Below are 17690 nucleotides of genomic sequence, written 5' to 3'. Positions count from 1 at the left end.
ATAGATACCATATGTTTGCATTCATAAGTCTAACAGGAGAGACCTGGCAGGGGACCATGGGGAGAGGAAGGGGGAAAGAGAGTGGGGAAGAGTGAGGGACACAGATCAAGGGAGACTACTGAATACTAAAGATGAACCATGGACTGAAAGGGGAGGGGAAGGGAGGGAAGGGGTGATGGTCATGGTGGGGGGCACTTATGGGGAGAAGCACTGGGTGTTATATGGAAACCAATTTGACAATAAACTATTATAAAAAAAAACTAGAGTTGGTTAGCAACAAAAAAAAAAAGATTAAAAAAATTTTTTTTCAAAAAAAGGAAATAAAAAGAAAAGAAATAATCAGTGTAGAGGAACCTGGGCAGCTCAGTTGGTTGACTGTCTGAATCTTGATTTCAGCTAAGGTTGTAATCCCTGGGTTGTGAAACTGAGCTCCACACTGGGCTCTGTACTGAGCATGGAGCCTGCCTGGGACTCTCTCTCTCCCTCTGCTCCTCCCCTGCTCACATGCATGGGCACACATGCTCTCTCCCTCTTTCTCTTAAAAAAAAATTCTGCATGAAAATGAGAATATTTGTGAGTACTAGCAACTTTCACAGCCTATCAGTTCTATGTGATAAACACAGACAAAAGACTTTTTTTCCTGAACCTCTAACCACATCCAGCGCTCTGGGCCCAACACTCACAGAGTGAGTTCCGTCCTCAAGCAGGTAGGTCCTCACAAACCTGACTTGGTCTACAGGATATCTGCTACAGCTTAGAGAACTACAGAAAGCATTATGTGTTACGGCTGATTCACAGGAAAATATACTCCAATACCAACTCAAAATGTCTAGAAAACACCTCCTGATCTGGTTTTGCAGACTCTTCCTTGCTGTTGCATCCAGCATATTAGCAAGCCATATGTTCTCTTTATTTTTATCGAGGTGTTCAGTAGCTATAAATTCTTCACCCTCACCATAGTCATGACTATTGATATAGCACCCACTGGTGGAGGGCCTACTCCATGCCAGACATATGGTTATCTCGAGTCTTCAAAATCATCCAAAGGTAAGTATTACCATCCTCATTTTACAAATGAAACACAAAGTCAAAGAGATTTAGCAACTTGCTGGAATTTTACCTTAGGTCTGACTCCAAAAGCCATCATCCTCTTCCCTCTAAACCCTGAATCCCATTCCAGCCCCACTCCCCAGGCTTGTCTTTTAGCACATGGATACTTGTAAGGGGATTTGGTTACTGAAAACATGATAGGCATAGAAAAACTAACTCAAGCATAATATACTCTCAATGCAAATAGGCAACTATATAATTGCACAAAGATCATAAGAATAAATGTACCAATGCCTTGAAATTCTCTTTAAAAGTACTACTACATCAAGGTGTGAAAAGAGGTTTTAAAGAAGAAAAAAATCTGATGGCCAAGTTACACACTGTGTAAGACCAACACACTGTGTAAGTCCCGTCACTTCCCAGACTTCCAGCAGACACAGTACGACCCGGCTTCTGCAGTTAAGATAGCTACTCAAAAACAAAGAGTGTATATACATTTTAAGTAGCCCAAACTCCTCTAAAAAATCATTTGTTTATGTCTGTGCTTTTCCAAAAGCGAGTTCATGGCAAAGTATATGTCGCGTTGCATTATGTTTCCAAAAGCGCAAAATAACTTCAGCTTTAAAAAGCGTTGTTCAGTGGTGCCTGGCTTGGCTCACGATCGCCAGTGTTTGTCCGAGAGCACTGGCATTTTGGGCAGGACAATTCTTTGTTGTGTGGAACTGCCTGAGGCATTGCAAAACACTTAATGTCCCTGGCCCCAGCCCACTAGAGCCCTGCTCCCCAACTTGAGACAACCAAAACTGTCCCTGTGGATTTCCAAATGCCCCGAGGACAATGCCCTCTGGCTAAGAGTCACTGATTGCTACAGACAATTTCCAAGAGCTACAGACTTTCTAAACTATTTATGTCATTCTACTACAGATGTTTATTCAACCTTTCCTGGCAATGCTTGTGTGTAGTCTCCTACTTCACCCCAAAAGTTTTCTTTAAAAGTAACACAGCATTTGTTTGGTGTTTGTGTGTTTTTTAAAAGCTAATATTTTAAAAATCCAAGAAGCTGACTTTGATGACTATATAATAATATAATAGTATCTAATTACGGGAGACAAAAATAAAAGAGTGCTTCCGAATCCTTAAGAAATAGAAGGGAACTGAGAGATCATCTATTCTGGGGGGTATGTGAGCCTGATGCAAAACAAAATAAAAAGTTGTTTGTGTGCATTCTGCAGAGTTCAACAGTTTGTATCAAGTACTCAACAAGTCTATGACCCAAAAGAAAAGTTAAGAACCAGTGAAATAACAGCTTCCTCATTTTAGCAGCAGAGCAAATGGGACCCAGAGTGGTCAAGTGAGGTGATAAGATCAAGACGTACTACTGGAACTTGTTACCAAAATGTGTACTCCTGGAAATGACCAGACTCATCAAAAGGACAACCAATTCCACAAGATCACTCCCTCCCTACTATGCCACAGCTAAGTTCCTAAAAAAGCATGTTGTTTATAATATCAGTCACACACCAGGGAAGTGAGTTATGTAAATTAAGTATCCCCCAATTTGTTTATTTTTATGTTGAGTTCAGATTCCTGAATTCTCAGTTTCTTTCAGTTTCATAATTATGTATTGAAATTTTTTTCTTAAAACAAAATGTACCTATAATTTTAAATATTACTCTTATATCAATGATAAATTTGATTATTCACCGAATTTTTTTTTAAATCTGTATGTGAAAACTTTAGATTACTCAAGAAATAATTTGCTGATCAGAGAAGAAGTCTCTGGTAGAATGATTTAAAGAACAGTCCCTTGGGGTGCTTGGGGGGCTCAGTTGGTTAAGCCTTCAACTTTGGCTCAGGTCATGATCTCAGCTTGTGAGTTCGAACCCCACGTTGGGCTCTGTGCTGACAGCTCAGAGCCTGGAGCCTGCTTCGGATTCTGTGTCTCCCTCTCTCTCTGCCCCCTCCCCCAGCCATGCTGTCTATGTATCCAAAAAAAAAAAAATTTTTTTTTTACAAAAGAAAGAACAGTCCCTCAATAGATCCTCAACAATAATCCTGGTAAGTAGGCAAGTGTTTTTAATCCCATTTTACAAAACAAAAAGTGCTAAGTAACTTTCTCAGATGATAACTTTGTATATACTAACTTAGTAGTATCAGGACTACCGCCCTCCCCCACCTCCCCAACACGTGGGCTTCCTGTGGAGTTCCTTCCCATTTCACCACATGGCCCATCTATGAATATCATACAAAAACAATCCGTGTGCCACACAAGTGGCAGCTTTTAAAGTCATACTGATCATGACTGTTAATACCAAAATAATGTGGGTTTTTTTTTTCCAAAAATTAACAAAGAAAAATCTCCACGGTACATAAAAAATTGTATTCTTCCTTGAGCTCTGACCTTCAATTTCTATAAAGGACATGACTGAACAAAAAGGAAAATAGTTCAAACAGTTTAGATAGATCTATAACAAATCATCAAAACTGGAAAAACATCAGTCCAGGTATATGACTGCATATTAATGGACGGATATTATTACTTTTATATTAATAACTGATAAGTGATTCTGGACTCTGCTTTCTGAATGAAAATCAAAGTTTATGTCTTCCAGTGAAACAACTTTCAGGCAATAGACACTTGAAAACAAACACAAGATTTTCTATGTATTGTATTTGATCAATTTCAACACCCTTTCAAATCATACAAGATGATTCATCTTCCAATGATTAACAGCCACAGAAGTATACTTCCTTCCTCATGTTACCCTGTCTCTTTTTTAGGTAAGATAGTCTACTAAATAATAACATTAAATCACTACCTCACATCCTTTGCATCATGTGCTCTCTTAATTATAATGGCATTCTCAAAATAGAATAAGCATAAACATCAGGAAAAACACACGTCAGTGAAAAAGTTTAACTCTTCTTAAATACAAGCACACAAATGTGAATCATAGTCTAGGGACAGTAAAACTTTAGAAAGACAAATGTTTGCCTTGAAGACGCTGCAACTCATCTTTCCTTTCTATGTCAAAATGCAAACACAGTAACCATTAATCAGGCAGCACTCACATCCCATTACTACCTTTACATATCAAATCTCAGTCACTGAAAAGGTTAAGCTATCATTTGGGAATAATTTTCTGATAATGATGTAAACAACTGGTCTCCAAATTACTGAACTACATCTTATCCTTTCCTTTACTGGCCTGATCAAACATAAAAGTAACAGTTTGTCCCTTTAAGAAGAAATCAACCCCTTTCCCAAATAAATGCACATGATTCACTGCCTGGTCACTTTGTATCAGATATGGACTGAGAACTACAACAAATCACCTGAGTCAACAGTAATGTTCAGAGAAAGAATCAAAGAGGAGAAAACTGGAGGAGTAGTGACTAGTATTTTTCTGTGGAGATCCTATAATTTAGGCATTCCTTCACTCATTTTCACCCAGTGGCTGACAATCAGGGCCAAGCGCCAAAGTTGGAAAACAATCTAGCCACTGCTTGCTTGGCTGCCTTCGTTCTTCCTGTATCTAGGTCTGGGGCATGCTTTCCCCTGCAATCCTCAGCTCCACTGCAATACTGATCTGGGCCAGTACCCGTGGTGCAGCTGTCCAGTCTAGCCAGCCCTTCTTAAAACATCGCCTCATCAATCCTACAAAACAGGAAGCTCTTCATGGTACATTTTCCTAGATTACGGAGCTACACCATACTCGAATAACTTTTTTCCAACACCAACAGGGCCCGGGTCATGATCACCCACTTTATTAGCATACGTCTCCCCACCCCGCCCCCTCCTTCTCTCCTATCATCCACACCGCTTTCCTCTTCCAGATGGCCAGTCCCCGCTGAGCAACCCTAAAATCCCCTAAAATCACTGACTTCTAGGGCCTGACAAAAGTTCTCTTTGGATTTACCTACACACCTACTCCAAAGGTTTTCCAATTCCAATCCAAAATGCCAAAGTCCCACTCCTCAACCCAATACCCACATATCTTTTTGCGGATTCTAATCTTACTATAGAAATCTACCTTTTGGATCCATTCCCCTCCCAAACCTGAGTCTCTCTGGCTACAAGCTTCCCAAGTCCTGACAGCTCTATGCCTGACAGCTCGCCGACGTCCACCCTCATCAGACCTCCAGGGTCGCCCTTCCCGGCGTCCTCCAGCCTTCTTTCCTCTCGGACACTCTTCCACTGTCCGGGGAGCTTCGGCCTCCTCTATGAGCTGCGCCCGACCCCGCTGTCCCCTTCGGGACCTCCTCGACCCTTCTCCAGGTAAGCGGAGCCCCTTGCCCTTCAGGCCCCGTCTGTGGTCCTGGCTCCCCGCATCTGCCAGCTGCGTTCCCAGGATGCAAAAACACAAGCAGTTCCTCTTCCCAAAGGCCACCCCCTCCCCAGGCCGCCTCCCTCAGCACCAAGTCCCCCGCGCTTCACAAGGGGACCCCGACTCACCCCCGCCTCCGCCATCTTCTGGGACCGGCTCCCGCCCCCCTCCGGCTCTTCCTCCGCCCCTCCCACAACTCCGTCCGAGCCCTACCGCGCCTGTGCAGTCGACGGGGAGGTGCCCCGATGATCGGGGTAGAGGAACTTCCGGTTCCGACCCGCACTAGTTGGTGGGCCCGCGAGACGGGGCAAAAAGGCTTCCGGTCATCGCGAAATCAGAGGCTGCTGGTAGGCGTGGACTGTTTCGATGATAGGAGGTGGCTAGGTCAGCTGTTGTTTGCAGCTCAGGCAATCCTGAGTTGTGACGCGTCTCCAGGCCCTGTGGGCGGTGTGAGTGAGAGATACGCGCACTGACACACGCACACTGTCTGGGAGGCGTGACCCTCAGCGTGTCCCTCTGCTCCAAGGGGAACTGAGGGCTCCGGAGCTTAGGCCGCCGGGTTCTCCGCCTGGGACGGTGACTTCCAGTGTCTTTGTGCTTTTGCCTTCTCCTTTACCCACTAAGTCATAAAAACATAATGGATATTTCTCTCATCTCCATGCCACAGCACTTTATAAGGTTTTCATTGATAATTGTTCCCCAGGTTCGATCAGGTAGCACAGTTTGGGGACAGTTTTTGTAGGAAGATCTTTAGAGGTTAATAGCAAAATAGAGAAAATACAGAATCTTGTAACCACCTCTTTGTCAGAAGTTGTGCTATAAGATGGATGTGATGAGGTTACAATGGCCCTTAAGGAAAGTTGTAGGTGAAATTTGGGCCTGGCATAATTGCTTAAGAGCTTTGCATAAAAGTGTCAGTTAGTGAAATTCCTTTTTTTCTTCCTGTGAGCTAACAATAAGATGGATTTTTATGTTTCTAACCTTTATACCGGTACATTTAGTTCTGAAAATTAAAGTCAAAATTAAACCTGCAACAGAATGCATCTAGGCAATTGGATCTTTCTTGATTTCTTTAACGTTTCCTCTAGCTCTTTTTTTTTTAATGTTTATTTATTTTTGAGAGAGAGAGAGAGAGACATAGCAGGAGAGGGGAAGAAGCAGAGAGAGAGGGAGACACAGAATCTGAAGCAGGGCTGGAACCCACAAGCCATGAAATCATGACCTGAGCCTAAGTTTGATGCTTAACCCATTGAGCCACCCAGGTGCCCCTTCCTCTAGGCCTTAAATGTCTCTCCTATAGGTTTTTACACTACCAGTAAAGTAAGATCTGGGCAGATAATATGAATGGATGAGGAATTTTAAAAGGAAAAGAGAAGAGCACCTAGAAACAACTTCAGGATGTCCTGATATGAAGGCAGTCTGCAAAGCAGTATGAGTTCTGTTCATCCAGTCCATGCTTCCCCTAGCCCATCTTTTTCAAACACTTAGAAATTGCCTTCAGGAAAATCTTAGGGGAAATTTTAGCCTACAGAGCATTTATTTTAGTTTAAATATTTCCTTAAAGCTGGAAAATCTTGGCACATTCCAGGAATTGAAAGGAAGGCAGAATCCCAGAGGGGGTTGGGGGATGGAATAGCAATGGAGAAGGAAGAGGTTACAAATTGAGGCTGTGTAGTAATACCGTGATTGTGCACATACTATGTGCCCGATATAGTGATCAATTTCATTTCATTTCAGCTGCTCAAAAACCCCTTGAAGACAAATCCTATATAGTAGATGAGAAATTAAGGCCAAGAGCTGTGATACTCGCTACCGGCTACATACTCGGATCACCCATGGATCTATTAAAATCTCCTGTGTCTGAGCCTCATCTTCCATATATTCTAACTTAATTGGGCTGAAGAGGGGACCTGAACCATTTTTGATAAATTCCCTGTGTAATCCTAATGTACAACCAGAACTGAGAATCACTGTCTTAGAATTCATTTGCCCAGGGTCACTTGGCACCTAAGTAAGTGGCAGAGGAGGCAAAAATTCAACCTAGATCTGAGTGAGTCCAAAACCCGTGTCCTTAGGCACACACCAGTCCCATCAACATTCAACAACATGTAGCACACCCCACTTGCATGCTAGAAATTTTGTTAAACCCTGGGACACAGAGATGAATGAGACACAGCCCTTGCCTTCAATAAACTCACAGTCTTCAAAGACAGAAGTCTCAGTAAATGGAACTAAGCCAGGTCATACAAGGTAGAAGCAGTTAACTGAAAATTCTCTGATACGTCCTTCCTATTTTAAGCTAGATTGGCATGGAAGGTAACTGGCAGCAGGGAAACTAGGTAGGCAGCTATTGTAACTGTCAGCTGGTTGCGACATCTGGTTGCAGGCTTAAACTAAGACAACAGCGGCAGGGGTACAAGGAGAATTGGCAGGACTTGCTGACCGCTGGTGGGAAGGTGAAGGAAAGGAAGAAGGGGAAGATGACTTCAGAGTTTTGAGTTTGAGTGGAAGTAACACCGTTGATCTACAACAAGAAGGCAAGAATCTAATTTAGGGTTGACTGAGTTTGGAATAGTTGTGGAACAGTCAGGTAGAAACATCTAGTAGAGCACCAGAAGTGTGCATCTGGAATTCAAATGAGCAAATCGTCTGGAAATAAAGATCTGGAGTCACTGAATTATAAATGGTAGTTGAAACCATGCTTTGTATAATGTGTATGCTATGTATGGAATTTTTTTTAAGACAATAGAGATCAGGAGGGGAAAAAAAACCCCAATTTTGATGTTGCCATATTTGAATAGTTCAATAAAGCTATTTTTATCTGCAGTGATATTAAATACAGTCATCTCATGATCATCCATGATGAGTTTTTAATACTTTCCAGACTTTCCCTGGCCTCACAGCAAATTCAACAGATGATGCATAACCATGGAATGCAAACCAATTTTAAATATTGGCGAAATATATAAGAACACAATATGATGCATTCAGAAATGTAATAGAAATATTACATTGAGAGCAGTGTTTCCACACATAAATAATTTTTATGTACCCCTAGTTTTGACTTCAATTATTTTATCCTAATATTACTTAAAATCTATAAAAATTACAATGTTCTAAACATAAATCTGGGCAAAAAATTCTCAGGCTTAAGCTCTGTAAACCAAAACACTTGTTAAATAAGTATGAACAAAAGCATAAAATAGGTAAGCTTCAAATTAGAGTACCATGAAAGGTGTTCTTCTTGAAACTGAAAAATTTCAGTAAATATCTAAACCATTGCTCCAGAATGGGCTATTTTGAGATAAAACATGTTTTTAATACTGTACGTCAGGTCTCTCACTACTTCTTTTCATTAAACCTGCATTTTTACAATGAACCCCACCATTACTTGACCTTTATTTGGAGTAAATGGTCATTTATGTCCATCTCTCTCTTTTTTAAATCAATGTAAAACAGTTACAAACCAATCTGAAGAGAAATCATGTGGCAATACTCTGTTAGAATGTGCCTATCAACATAATCCAAAGCATGCTTATGTTAATATTTTGAAGGTTATCATATAATTAAAGTCACATCATTTCAAAATTCCTCAGAGAAGTTATGGACTACTGAGAATATATTCATGTCCCCTAAAGATCTGCAAACACGAGTTTGAAAAAAGAAAAAGCTAACCTAGGCTCTTCAGCATTGTTTATTATCTCTGGTTGTAAAATTCCTCTGCACACATCTCCAGTTCTCAAAATACATTTTGTATTTCACACAATCAGTATTAACAGGTAGTTTGTGGGGGAGAATGGGGTTCTACATTTGTATTTGGTAAAAATTGGATTAGAAAAAAAGTTAAACCTATTCTGAGAACCTTTATTTTTTTTTATATATAGTTTATTACCATGTTGGTTTCCATATAACACCCAGTGCCCTTCCCCACAAATGCCCCTCTCCATGCCCATCACCCCTTTTCCCCTTACCCCCTCCCTCTTCAGCCCTCAGTTTGTGCTCAGCATTCAAAGGTCTCTCGTGATTTGCCTCTGAGAGCCTTTGATATACCAGGACATAGTTTGCTCCATGCAACACGGGGTTCTTGCCCTCCTTCAGGGCGTCTAACAGGGCTATTATTTGACCCTATTTGTATATTGTCAAACATTTCTATCTAGTATGCTTGGGGAAAGTTGAATAAATGGAGTTGTATTTTACAGTTAAGGCTGTTTATAAAATCCTCTGCCATCTATATCAGTGACATCTGTCTAGAAAGCAGAAGCATAGGGCACCTGGGCGGCTCAGTCGGTTAAGCATCCAACTTCGGATCAGGTCATGATCTTGCAGTTTGTGAGTTCGAGCCCCATATTAGGCTCTCTCAACAGAGCCACCTTTGGCTCCTCTGTCCTCCACCCCCCTCTCTGCCCTTCTTTCTCTCTGTGCCCCTCCCTCCTTCGAGCACTTTCTCTCTCAAACATTAACATTAAAAAAGATATTTTTTTTAAAAAAGCAAAAGCATCATCAGGCATATGGCACAGTTTTCAGTGCCTAGCATGGTGCCTATTTCATAAAATGAGCTCAGATATCTGGAGATCAATCAGTATTTTGGTGTATTTGTTAATTGTTCGATGTCAATAGCAGTTGCTGCTATTTTGATATATGAACTATATATCTTCTGAAGAGAAAACCATGGCCACAAAAGTGTTTTTATGAAGCCTCTCATATAACCAAATTTACCTTCAAGTATCATGAAGAATTTGGTCTTAGAATCCACACTGTCCAATATGGCAGATGCTAGCCATGTGCAGCTATCTAAATTAAAATAAAGATTAAAAAATTTTTAATAAACTAAAACTTGAGGTCTGCAGTCATGTGTATCAAGTATGCAATAGTTCCATGTAAACAGTACAGGTTATAGAACATTTCTATCATCACATGAAATTTTACTGGAAATCCCTGTATCAAATGATTTATATAAATTTTGCTTTCTCAAAATACTGATAAGGTAGGGGGGGAATCAAGAAATAGAGGTGAAATTAAATTATCGTGTGCCAGCATTTTGTCCGCCTAAACTTTATGACATCTTTTGGCATGTGGGAGATAGCACTGTATAATGCAAAGGAACCCAGCGGGTCTAGTTTTACTTTAGGAAAAAACTTTGAGTGGTAGGCTTCTCAGCTCTCAGACAGGGCATCAACCTCCTCTGGAGGGATGTGACAATTTCAAGACAATTTGGTTTCTCAACAACACTCGTGAATAGGTGGCCAGTAGAAAGTCTATACCATGTCATGTAGACTAGGTTGTAAAGAAAAACCCTCCCACTGAAAACAACAGTGTTTGTGGGGGGTGGAATATATATATTTTTTTAAAGTATATTTATTATTTTGAGAGAGAGAGAAAGCATGAGCGGGGTAGGGGTAGAGAAAAAGAGAGAGAGATTCACAAGCAGGCTCTACACTGGTAGCGCAGAGCCCACTGTGGGGCTCCATCCCATGAACCGTGAGATCAAGAGTCTGATGCTTAACCAACTGAGCCAGCCATGTGCCCCTGGAATATATTTCAAGTATCACCAAAGAGCTGAGAAGATAAAGAAGGATTACCAGACCAAAATCTAAGGGAAAGTAGGACACTAGAGAAGTGAGCAAAGCAAGAAAGCAGCTTGCCCTGAAATGTTTCCCTGGTTGGAAAAACAGTGAAATTCCATTTTGACAGACTTTTCAGACAAGAGGACAAGTGTAAAATCTTGGGAACTGCTAATATGGGGACCCAGAGACCTCAAGGTTAAAAGGTGGGATAGCTGGGGCACATGGGTGGCTCAGTCCGGTGAGCGTCCAATTCTTAATTTTGGCTCAGGTCACAGTCTCACAGTTTGTGAGATTGAGCCTCATCAGACTGTTGTGACAGCAAGGAGCCTACTTAGGATTCTCTCTCTCCACTCACTCTGTCTCTCCCCTGCTTGCACATGCGTGCACGTACTCTCTGTCTCTCTCAAAATAAATTTAAAAACATTAAAAAGTAAGTAGGTAAATAAATAAATAAAAGGTGGGACAGCCAAAGAACAGCACCTGTTGTGTGAAGGTGATCTGAAGTAGCACCAGAACACCGGGAAACGAGCAGAGCAGAATGAAATACAGACATACTAAGTAAGTACCTGTGGAAATGCAGTCACAAGCTGACCCTCAGGCAGATTTGCATTCCAAACTCACTCCACCTCAGTAAATCCAAAAGCTTCATGTCTTTCATTTTGTTTAAGGTGTTCTTAGACTCTGGGGTCTGAAATACCTGTGAATTGACCCCTTCTCCTAAACATCTTTCCAGTCTTTTTACAAGTATCTAGACCATCTCTAATACCTCTGCAAGTTTCTGTAACAGGACTTGCCTTAACAAAGTACCCCACAGCCCTTAACTTATTTGGCCTAGAAACAAAACCGCCCCTTTTTATATTTCTATTTCAGCAACTTATACATTTTTTGTATGACATTATGCAATCACAACAACACAACTGGGCAACAATCCCAGGCACTCTTGATGGACACACAACCTAATTGCCGGAGCTAGAAGTGCAAGAGGCAACTAGCCCCAGGAATGGAACATTCTTTACCAGGGAAAGGAGACCTGCCTTTCACTTTAAGTGTGGGGTCTTCTTCCATCCTTTCTCAGTGCTGTGAGGTAGACTGGGGCTCACAGAGAGCAAGGTCTTAACTAAAGGCTTACTAGCAGTTGGGGCAGAATAGAAATTAGATCTGCTAATTCCCAATTGAATGCTTTAAAAAAAAGAAGTAAGGGCTCATCTTGATCTGAGAACTATGCTTGAAATCTTTTAGATCACATAAAAAGAAATTTTCCCTCCTGGATTAACTTAACAAACTCTGAGATGTTAATAGCTAATTCTTGGTGTTTTTGTAGATGAAGCTTTTCTGCATTGCCTTGATAATATGCCCCGAATATCCGGTATAAGTTATTTATCATGTCACAACTGTACACATTATTATTTCCAAAACTTCATATTTCAGAAAATACACTGAAGTTACTGACTATTCAGTAGTAATACAAATGCAAAGTGATGTTAGGGCACCAGGCTGGCTCAGTTGGTAGAGCATGAGACTCTGGATCTTAGGGTTGTGAGTTCAAGCTCCACATTGGGCATGGAGCCTATATAAAAACAAACAAAAATGTGAGGTGATTTTATAATAGGGATGTTTATCTTCTTGAATATAAACTCATTAGCCTGATTTTATCATGTTTTGCTTGGTGGCCAATACTCTACGGAACATTCCCACAGACTGGGGAGGAAGGGGGACGTGACAGAGGAGCTTATAAATCAGTCTGGTCACAGCAGGTAAATTAACCTGGATTCTCATGGTCGCACTGCTTCACCCTGTGATTATTAATAAGATCAGTGCTGGCTATAAAGGAAAAACAGCAACCGCATGTGGCCAAAGAGGGGAGAAGGACAGGAAACAAAGGCAGAGTGAACCCCAGAAACTCTGAAAGAAGAGGTCAGGAAGAGGGACAGTCATCTTTTAGCAGTGGCCTTGGTGTAACCCTTTCGGGGTGCTTTTAGGTCTTTTGGGAAGTAGTGGTGACTGAAGTCAATAAATTATATGTATATTAAGTCAAATGGTCTCTGTAGGGCATGATATGTATCATCAGGCAACAAATAAACTAAACAAAGCCCAAACAAGGTCACTATGGATGAGCAAGCAAATGCAGAACACAGCTCTAAGACAAAATCACCAAGGTATGAAACATCAGGGTGAGATGACAGCCGGAAAGACTATAGACTATAAACTATTTGTCAGAGAGGCAATGATAGAGACCGAGAACAGAGAGGCGACACTAGCTATTAATTATTACAAGGGCCCATACAATTTGAGGTCAAAAACATAACAAGGTGTTCTCTAAGAGAGTTCTCTCTTACTAAGTCACCACACCATTGTTCAGCTCTGCGACACTCTTGCATTCAAATTGAATTAACACAGGAGGAGCTCATACACTATTCAGTCTCTCCCAAATGTGAAATGCATATTCCCATCTCTAATTCAACTTAAACTAGACTTGTAGTTGTCTAAGAGCATATATTGATTTTATTAGAGACTGAAAACAGTAGCAGAGAATTTCCTCTGATTTTCCAGTTATACATGTAGATGCAGACATACTGATTCACAAAAGCAGAGGTTTCATCTGATAACAGATGGAAGACACAAACGATCAAATAGTTGAAAATTTCCCAAAAGAAATATGTAGAAGGCTAGGTGATGTAACAGACATAAAGCACACTTACGGAAACTCAATGGCTTGAATTTAGGTTTCTTCTGGGACTCAGCTTTGCCAAAAACAGAAACTACCAAAAGAATTATCCATAGAAATAAAGACATTGCTTGAAATGATTTTAAATTTAATTCCTTTGGAATTTGAGAAACATTGCTTTTTTTTTAAGACTAGGAATTAATAATTTAATAGTGATTAGAAAGAATTAAAAGAACTTAGACTTTTCAGAAGCAGATTTTAGATTCATAAAATTAATTTTAGAATTAAATTATGGCAAAACCATCCATAGAAAAGACATTCCAAACTGGGAAATAGTATGTGTAGCTCAGTGGAGGCTGGAGAGTCATGGCGAGGCTCACTATTTTCAGAAGTTTTATTAGACACTTAAGCTCCAGTAGGGTCCCATTGCTCCTCTGTTATTTTAAAAATTGATATGGTGTGGGGTGCCTGAGTGGATCAGTTGGTTAAGCATTCGACTCTTGACTTCGGCTTAGGTCATGATTTCATGGTCCATGAGTTCAAGCCCTGCATCGAGCTCTGTACTGACAGTCCAAAGCCTGCTTGGGATTCCCTCTCTCTCTGCCCCTCTACCCACTTCCTCTCTATCTCTCTCTCTCAAAATATATAAAAATAAATTTAAAATATTTTTAAGTAAAAATAAATATTGATATGGTGTCCACTCCTACAGCTCAGTTTTATTTCAGGGAGCCTGGAGCAAATGAGAAGCGTGTGCACTACATAGGGTGAGGTACATCTGGGTATTGGGTGTTGCTCTCTCTTACCAGATGGTTCTTCTGGGGCTAATCACTTTCCTTCTCTGATCCTCCACTTCCTTTTCATTAAAGTATTTCTTGTCGTAAGAAATACGTGTGATAGGGGTGCCCGAGTGGCTCAGTCAATTGAGCATCCGGCTTCAGCTCAGGGCATGATCTCACAGTCTGTGATTTTGAGCCCCGCGTCGGGCTCTGTGCTGGCAGCTAGCTCAGAGCCTGGAGCCTGTTTCAGATTCTGTGTCTCCCTCTCCTTCTGCCCCTCCCCTGCTCATGCTGTCTCTCTGTCTCTCAAAAATAAAAACATTAAGAAAAAAAAAAGAAATACGTGTGATAAAGTAGTCATAAAAGGTCATAGTTCTGTGGGCATTATCACTAATCACTTTGATATTCTCCTTGACAAATGGCATTCCTGCTTCTGCTGAATGCCTCCAGGATTACAAATTCCTCACCTCTTAAGGAAACTTATTTCATCTTTGCAGAGCTCCAGGTACGAAAGAATTCTTGGCCTTCAACAGCTTCTTAGACACCCAGCTTCTTCAGGGCTTCCCACCCACTGACTCCATTCCATGTGACCACCTTTCATTGTGAAATTCTCTTCCTGTTCTGCATTCCCCCACAGACCCTTGTCCTGGCTAAATATACCGTTTGTTTAGCCAATTCCCATATAACAGTTTCTCTGTCCGCTTACCATAATGGTTGCTTTCCTCTGGACATGCTTTGGGCTATCAATATCCCTTCCATAGAGTTACTTCCAGAACAAATACCCAAAGCCACATCACCACGTCCCTCATTTTGGATACTTCTTTTAACACAACGCCACATTACAGTAGCATTTTTGGCAGTCATATCCTACTATTAAGTCGTATTGAGTTGTTAAATTTAAACTGTTCTTAAATCCTTGCCACGTATGCAAACCACATTTTCTCTATCCTATTCCTTTATAGAAGTGGATAGAATTGGGGGGGGGGGTTAGATTTTTCTATGTTTTCCATTGAGGGTGATGAGTGGGTGCCTAGACAAAAAGGATTCTGATTTTTCTCTTGGATTTATTCTTCTTAAACCATGTCTTCCCCAGACAAATTCCACTGTTCAACATAATGATGAGCCCATTTAAGCTTGGTGTTACTACAGCCTAAATCTGCAAGCCATCAGAATCTTATTCCAAGTCCTTAATAAACATTTTGGGCAGTATGGCCCTAGCATAGAGGCCTGTGGTGGGCCCTAGAGAAAGCCCTGCTGCTTGGTTTGACATAAATCCATTCATCATAAAGAATTCTGGGGGCACCTGGATGGCTAAGTAGGTTAGGCATCAACTCCTGATTTCATCTCAGGTCACAATCCCAGGGTTGTTGGATCAACCCCATGTTGGGTTCCACACTGAGTGCGGAGCCTACTTAAGATTCTTAATCTCTCTCTCCCTCTCAAATTTAAAAAAAAAAAAAGAATTCTGTTTACTATATGCCTAGCTCATGTTCAGAGTGATATCATTACAGATTGGCAAATTCATTTAGAAAATCAGGCTAACCATTCCATCTTCACTAACTTATGCTGATTCCTTTGCTCAGAGCTTGCAAACTATCTTTAATGCTTTGTTCTGGAAAATTTCCCAGAGGTCAAGCCCATCTCCTGGAGTTCCCAGGATTCACCTCTGTTTTGAGAATAAGACATTTGTCCATTTTCAGTTTCCCTTAATCCTTAAGATTCTCAAAACATTATTGGCAGGAGTTCCTCCATTTTATCCCCAAATTCTTTCAGTGTCCAAGAGATGCAGGCATCATCTAGGTCATGAGATGTACATGCATTTTGAACAGTCAGTGCCTTCTTACAGTTGCCTCACCTACCTTATTTTTAAAAACTAACATTAGTGCCGCCCTTTCTTCTCTGGCAATCTTTCTGCTGAAGAAAACATAGGAATTACAGCAGTGCTGTGATTCTACATTCCTCCCCTTCTCTTTTAACATTGCAAGTCTCAGGCTCCTTCAACTTCAGGCACATTTCTTCAGGCCACCTATGAAAATGCACCTTGCGTGACTCATCACATCAGGCCTGAACCATTTATGTTTGGATTGTTCACAACTTCCTTCATAAATGTTGGCATTCCCCAGTCTAACCTGTTTCCGGTTTTGACCCTATGACTTATCTTTCACTTCTGCTTCAGTTAGGCATCCAAAGACCTGCTACTTCCCATACTCTGATTTTCTCTTTGCTCTGAACTCTGGCTACTGCTCTGGTCCCCCAAAGGTAAATACCCCTCCTCAGCAAATGGGTTCTTTCCCTCGTGTCCTTGGGTCTAACATTCTCACCAGGTGCTCTGGGCGTCCACTGTTGTGTATCAAAGCAGGCAGCAGCTTCATCGCCTTTAAGTCACACAGCATCGCATCTGCCATACTCTGTTGGTCAACTGATTGCTGAGGTTGGCCCAGATTCCAAGAGATGAGACACAGACTCCAGCTCTCAAGAAAAGAGTGTTAGGAAATTTGCACACAAATCTTTAAAATGCCACCAGGTTAGCAGAGCCCAGCAAACAGAGCCCTGACACCATGCTGCAAAGAGATCTGTTACTTTTCTTCCTTCTCTACATATGTGAACGAGTCCTCAAAGGCTTTGCATGTTTCATACACCCGCCTCCATTCCAGCCATTGGCACCTAATATTCTTATGGGCTGGTATTGCTCTTTTATTTTCACACATGATTGCCTGTCTATTTTCTGTTTGAATTCTTCAGAGAACACCGTGTGGGGTCATTCCAGTTTATTAGGGGCTCTTCCATTGCCTCTACTCCACTGTATTGCCAAAAATTAAACTTTGAAACTATTTCATTCCCTTTCTTAGAGTCTTAGAGTAAATGGAATGCTGGCAGTCTTGCTCTCTCCTGTCTGCATAACCCCCTTTAACATCAACACAAGAGATATTGGCCTCTTGTGAATGCCTCTCATCCCCTTCTTAGGGTGGGGAAGGTATAGCTACATAGTTAAGAGTCAGATGGACCACAGTGTGAATTCCAGCTCTCCCTGACTAGCTGTCTGGGTAATCTGGAGAACATTATTTTGCCTCTTTAAAACAGTGCATTTTAGGGGTGTTTGGGTGGCTCAGTCAGGTAAGAGTCTGACTTCGGCTTAGGTCATGATCTCGTGGTCTGTGAGTTCGAGCCCCACATCAGGCTCTGTGCTGACAGCTCAGAGCCTGGAGCCTACTTCGGATTCTGGGTCTCCCTCTCTCTCTCTACCCCTCTCCCCACTCATAGTCTGTCTCTCAAAAATAAAGAAACATTAAGTAAATAAACAGTAAAT

General features: G+C 41.3%; 1 protein-coding gene across 3 annotated transcripts in view; it reads right to left on the bottom strand.

Annotated features, from left to right (window-relative positions):
* The window catches only part of INSIG2 (insulin induced gene 2), a 21886-nt gene extending 16116 nt beyond the window's left edge, over positions 1-5770 (bottom strand). For 2 of the 3 annotated variants that reach the window (XM_029934694.1, XM_029934696.1), the window contains exon 1: positions 5507-5556. The gene's annotated coding sequence lies outside the window, so the exon portion shown is untranslated. Of the gene's footprint in view, positions 1-5506; positions 5557-5591 lie in introns of those variants that run through there. The other variant, XM_029934695.1, reaches the window with a different exon arrangement.
* Positions 5771-17690: the final 11920 nt, after the last annotated feature.

This window comes from Suricata suricatta, chromosome 3, assembly GCF_006229205.1.
Source record: "Suricata suricatta isolate VVHF042 chromosome 3, meerkat_22Aug2017_6uvM2_HiC, whole genome shotgun sequence".
NCBI classification, from domain to species: Eukaryota; Metazoa; Chordata; class Mammalia; order Carnivora; family Herpestidae; genus Suricata; species Suricata suricatta.
Note: the sequence above shows the minus strand (reverse complement) of the source record. Positions and strands in the feature narration are given on the sequence as shown.